The sequence below is a fragment of the Uranotaenia lowii genome, unplaced genomic scaffold (genome assembly GCF_029784155.1).
Source record: "Uranotaenia lowii strain MFRU-FL unplaced genomic scaffold, ASM2978415v1 HiC_scaffold_1407, whole genome shotgun sequence".
In the NCBI taxonomy this organism is placed as follows: Eukaryota; Metazoa; Arthropoda; class Insecta; order Diptera; family Culicidae; genus Uranotaenia; species Uranotaenia lowii.
The window spans coordinates 1-5,955 of NW_026597419.1; the positions used below are offsets into that span (position 1 = coordinate 1).

Here is a 5,955-nt window from a genome sequence, read left to right on the forward strand (position 1 = left end):
TTTTCAGCAGCTTAAACTTTACTATCATGAATTCACTAGAACCGAGATTGACGCTCCAGATTGTCAACCGAATCGGGAGCAGTTGCAGCAAAAATTCGATTGTGCCCTCCAAGAGGGTGTACAAAAACTATGCGTAATCAGGTGAGTATTATTGTTTTCTTTTTTTTTTTTAAATCGAAATCACCGCGTTGGTCTTGAATTTCTGTTTCTGGTGTGAAAATATTGCAAATTGTATGAACATTGAGTCATTTGTTTTATTTTTATTTTCAGGTAACTATTGATGCTATCGGTAATTCCGTCTATAAGAGTGTTCGAAAAGCAATGGAAACATCATTTCATGAAGCGTTACGAAACATCATTTTACCGAATTATGAGTGATGCTCACAAGAACTGTTTTGGCAGCTCAATAAAGAATTTTCAGCAGGGTTAAAAGAATGTAATGTTCAAAGTCATCCTTTTGAAATACATGATTCTTACTGTTATATTTTCATCTTGCAGACCTCGATAAAACGGAAACGTATTTATCATGCAGAAAACTGAACGAAGAGTTTGAAGCCGCGCTAAAAAAAAACCGTTCAATAAACTGGGCAGAACTTAACTGTCAATGATCTATTCCAACCCGCCAATGTTGCAGCCTAGCGTAAAGATCTAAGCAATGATTCGAATGATTTCCAAGGCAATTAGCTTAAAATGATTTGGGAAAACGTAAGGGCGGAAATCGATAAGGGTTTGGAGGCCCAAGCCTCTTCTCTAGAGGACTCAGTATTGTCAGCGGTGCGGTCGCAAGCACAAACTCCAGCGCCCGCTTTTTTGGGTCATCCCGAACACATCCGGCAACTGCTAGCCACAGGGCGCATAAACGATGCATTCGTTATAGCTCTTCAGTCCAACGATTTGAAACTATAGTGTGATTCACAATAAAGCACGCCAATTACAAACAGGTGTTCAATCCATGTGCTCTAGAACAACGGATACTGCTGTCACTGATTCAGCAGATTGCAGCCGACATGTCCAATATTAACGACCTTAAGCACAGGTTTGGAATTTTGCTTGCGTTCCAGTTGATGTTTTAAACATTTTAAACCTTTTTCTTCAACAGGTTTCTCTCTGACGCCATCGTTAATCTGACCTTCTTCGACCACATTATGAATGAACACATTCATAAGGTCCTGCAGGAGGTAGCTCGTAACATACAGGCATTTTTGTCAATGAATCCCGAACACGTACTTGCTACCAGACTTAAGTTATTAATGATTGCCATCCAAGGCTGTAAATATGCCTGATCTTTGTGGAGGCAACACCAGTAAAAGGTTCGCGAGGACCTGGTAATGTTGAGCCGGCAGTTTGAAGAAAAATAAATAAGCTGCTTTTAAACCCGCATCTTTTTTCTTTTTCCAGTTGAAAACATCCCAATTCTAGTATTTTAAAGAAAAAAAATTACCTGTTTTCCTTCCATTCTGCGATATGGTTTAAAATAAACCGTTTTTTCAACTTCTCCGCAATAATTTCTTGCGGTTAAAAAGTAACCATATTTCCACTTCTCAAAAGAAGTCAAAAAATGATTTCTATGGAAGCAGTCAAAAAATCCCTTAACGCGGAAGGGTGTGAAAATGGTTACTTTTTAACGATAATTGGTTAAAGAATTTCGAGCGTGTTGGCGTTGTGTTGACTGGCTTCAGGCTGGCAGCCTCCATTTATTTCATTTCGAATTGGCGCTGAAAGTTGTCTACATTCTATTCCTGTAAAAAACGGTGAAATAGATTCAAAAAGAAAAGTGTCAGTGCGTGAAAAGTCGATTGTTGGTGCCTTAACGATTGTTGCTGCGTATAAGGTACGTAAATTAACTTTTTATTATGCAACAATCCGATTCAATTCTTTCGATTTTAGTTGAGTTATTTAGTTAACATATAAGGGTTAGAGGTCCAGATTCGATTTCTGATTAAGATTTCCCAGTCGTTTCTTATGAACTATGTTCAAATCATTGAGGCGCTAGGATCTCAGTGTGACTGACTTCGAGACACCTGGCCTCTTAGGTTTTTTTTCGTTTTTCATAATTGCCAGAACACCTTCTAACACTAATTTAGGATTGGGTGATTCCTTTGAGGTTTAAAAAGTTTTATTCTAAAAGAAAAATCATACTTTTAACATCACTTTTACCTAAAAAGCTGACTTATTTAATGAAAAAAAAATAACTTGTTTTCTTTTGATCCGACGATGTTACTCGAATCTCTACGACACCAAACCTGTTTGGGTTTTTTTATTAGGTCGTCTACCTACTTTTAAATACGAATAGTAGAAGATCGAAAAAAATGGTTAAATATAAAGTACCATTTTTTTTATTTCAAGGAATTTAATAGCAAGCTGTCATTCTTCCCAAAAAAATAGTGCCGATCATTTTAGACTTTCCACTTGGTCATCTCAGCTATACCCTTCGGCACTTCCGAGTTTTTGGCTGTAATTTTAAAGAATCCTTAATAAAGAAGATTTCTGCAATTTTCAATAACACGGGAAACCAAGCTGTTTTAACAAATTTTGAGTTCAATTTAAAAAAATTGATATTATCATCAATAAACAAGACTGGTAATTTTCAGTCGATTTCATTTGATCCTAAACAACGTCTAGTAGTCAATGTCATCGAAAAAAGTCAGGCAGAAATGTAAATTTTTCATGACATTGTTTTTCTCCACTCGCATAACACACTGTTATCTTTCTATTTTGATTTCTGGTTGTGTTAGGATGGATTTTACGTTATTTGTGGAGCAACAGTTGTAAAAATGACTCTGCTGCAATGATATAGGATTTGTCTATGAATCATGTGACCAACATATATTTGTGAATGTGAAGTGTTTGTGAATATCGTTTCTTAAGTTTTTTCCCTTAGATCTTAGCTTTTTTTGCCTTGAGAGCATAGGAGATGAAAAGCTCCAATTTGAGAAAAAAAAAGCTTAAATGTGAGAGATGCACACACGGATTCTATATCATTGCAGGAGCCTGTCGAAATGTAATCCATGACCGTAAGAAGCTAAATTTATAGCAAGAAAACTGATATTCGTTCAAATTGGTCATGACATTGTTAGCTTATGTCGCTGAACAAAAATCATTATCACATGACATAGATATGCAAGTATCAAAGTCGACTGATATTGGTTGGCTGACACTAACCATTCGCAGCTCTGTTCATAAAGTATGTTGCAATGTTCTCCGTTTTTCTTTAACAAATATTTTACGGCATCCTTGCTTAACCCTTTCCTTCCCATGGTAGCACAGGTGATCCACAACTTTGCACAGCTCGCATTTGAACTGGGCGCTTTGGATCAACACCATTTTCTCACCGAATATGAGTAAAGAAACATTGCACAAAATTTGAAGAAAATCGGTTCGCTAGGTTTTGCTTGGCAGATCAAAAGCTGCAAAAAAGTCGGATTTTTTTCGAATTTAAATCAAGTCGTCATTTGTTGCTCAATAACTTGACAAGTTTTTATAATTTCCTTGAAATAAAAATACTGACGTGCAGAAGGTTGCTTATGCAAGCAGAATCAAATGATGGTTTACTTAGATTTCAACTAAAACATATAAATTTTTGAGTAAGTAAAGTGGATCACTGGTGATACACTGGGAACAAAACGTACTTTTCTTCTTGGGAAGCTTCTTATCAATACTCAAGAAAATCATTTCGTCAACAAAAAAATTCGCTTCAGGATAGTTAATTCATCTGCTTAAATGACCACATGTCTTAAAATATTTGTAAAAGTTCGAGATTTTCTCGAAAAAACGGCATGTTTTGTTTCCCTTGCGCAAAGTGTCATGGTGGCCAATTGTTCAAGGAAAAAATGAAAATTTCAGATATTTCAATAAATAGACTTTCGAGGGATGCGTATACCAAAGAAGTTTTTCATCAAATAGGATCGTTTTAGTTTGTGACCAATGAAGTGATGAAATTCCATGTTTTTTTGCAATTATTTCCTGTTTTTCATTTGCACCCTATGTGTTGTTATCTTCCCAATGGAACACATATGATCAACCTCAAAACCCAAATTTATCAAATGGATCATTAAAGTAGGCTTAAATTATGCATCTTTTGTTCTAGAACTTTAACTGTAAACCAATATTTCTATTTTTAAAACGTGAAAAACCTCGTGGGAAGGAAAGGGTTAAAGCGTTGTTCAATTCAATTTTTTTTTCGTAAACAAACTTTTTCAAGAGCTTAATTTTATTTTCAGGTGTATGTACAACATGAACACTCTACGCGGTTATTTGAAAAAGGCAGTATCTGAAGCTGAGCCGTCTTTTGTAAAAATAGACGACAATAAAACTCAGACTGGGCCAGAAAACGGTCAAAAGAAACAGGATGTAAATAAACGTAAGAAACGGCGTAGTCGAGCTGCCAATAGCTCTCTGGATGACAGCAAAACATTAAATCAAGATTTGAAAACAACAAAAACACCTAAAAAGAAAAAAAGAAATGTTTCAATTGATTCGATCCCGGATGAGTTTTGGGAAATAACTTTTACGCAAGAACAAACACAATGAATATCGTTCTTATCAATTAAAATTCGCTTAATTTTAATCAAAATCAATGTACCCGAACGACCCGGGTGGTTAAAAGGTCTCTTATAAATAATAATAATAATGTTAAGAGTAAAGATGCGAGTTGAGAATAAATTATAATAAAAATGACAATGATTATACAAATCAATATTTTTACCCCACTTTTAAAGAAAATATTCCAATTAAAAATTCGTATTCATATTCAGACAACAATGTACACACGAAGGCTCTACATTACGGCTTTTCGATCCATTGCTTCCTAAATATGCAAATTTAAGGCGAGAATTCGTGCAGGCGTTTGTTTGTTATAAAATAATCGTTTATTTATTTTTGAGTTTCTCTCTCGATCGTAACAAAAAATCGTTTTTATCGATTGTAACATAAAATCTTATAATTTTTCAAAAATCCTTTTTTATCCCCTATAGTTTATTCCGTTTGATAGCTTCATTTAACGAAAATCATTTACAAAAGTGATTTTTGTAAACATTCTACCGTTATAGATTAAAACACGCAAAACTAATATGTTTGGAATCTGAAAGAAAGGCTCAAATCCACTGTTAAGTGTATTAAACCGGGTTTTTTTCCTTGGGACCATGTGAAGGCTGATTTTACCCTAAATTCGCCTATATTTTTCAATTAATTATAAAAGCTGGAAGTTCAGACTTGAAATTTTTAAACCAAATAAGATTTATCTCGTGTGATTTTTCCGAGGTATCGAATGACCGCTTTTTGAGCCTCCGAAAGTATCGAAAAGTAAAGTTATTACTGTTTTCTCCTCAAATCCCCAAAATTTATTAAAAAATATCAGAAAAAGCATATTTGGAGTTGTTCATTTTGAAAAATCGAATGAAAGCTTTTTGAGCTACCGCACGCACCGTAAAACGAAGCTATGGCATTTTTCACCCTCAAATCCCCTACATTTTTCAAATAATTAAGAAAAAAGAATTTTTGAGCTTGAACAACTAATACTAAATGATAAGTCTCATTTGGTGTTAAGTGTTTTTTTTTTTTTTTTTTTTTTTGAAAAATTAAATGAAGGCTGTTTGAGCAACCACACGTACTGTGAAATGGGTTTTTGTTTTTTTTTTTTTCTCAATTCCCGTATATTTTTTCAAATAGTTAAGCCATCACTCCATTTTCTCGGAGCGTGCGATGGCTCAAATAGCCTACATCGATTCTTCAAATAAAAAACCACGAAAGATCATTTTCATTAGGTTTTAAATTTTCAAATCCGTACATTTTGAAACATTTGAAAACTGTAGGGGAATTAAGGGTAAAACAGCCAGAACCTTATTTTTCTATTCGTGAGATGGCTCAATAGCCTTCATTTGATTCCTCGGAAAAAATTACAACAGATTGCTCTCATTTGTTCCAAAATTTTCCTGTCCGAAAAAGCTTTTTTTCTAG

The 5,955-nt window shown here is 34.5% G+C and overlaps 1 long non-coding RNA gene across 1 annotated transcript; it reads left to right on the top strand.

Annotated features, from left to right (window-relative positions):
• Positions 1-6: 6 nt before the first annotated feature.
• Positions 7-4,882, top strand: LOC129759356 (uncharacterized). The gene is made up of 5 exons (XR_008740163.1): positions 7-141; positions 271-436; positions 499-1,036; positions 1,100-1,831; positions 4,221-4,882. It is a non-coding gene; the product is annotated as an uncharacterized LOC129759356 (long non-coding RNA).
• The last annotated feature ends 1,073 nt before the right edge of the window (positions 4,883-5,955 follow it).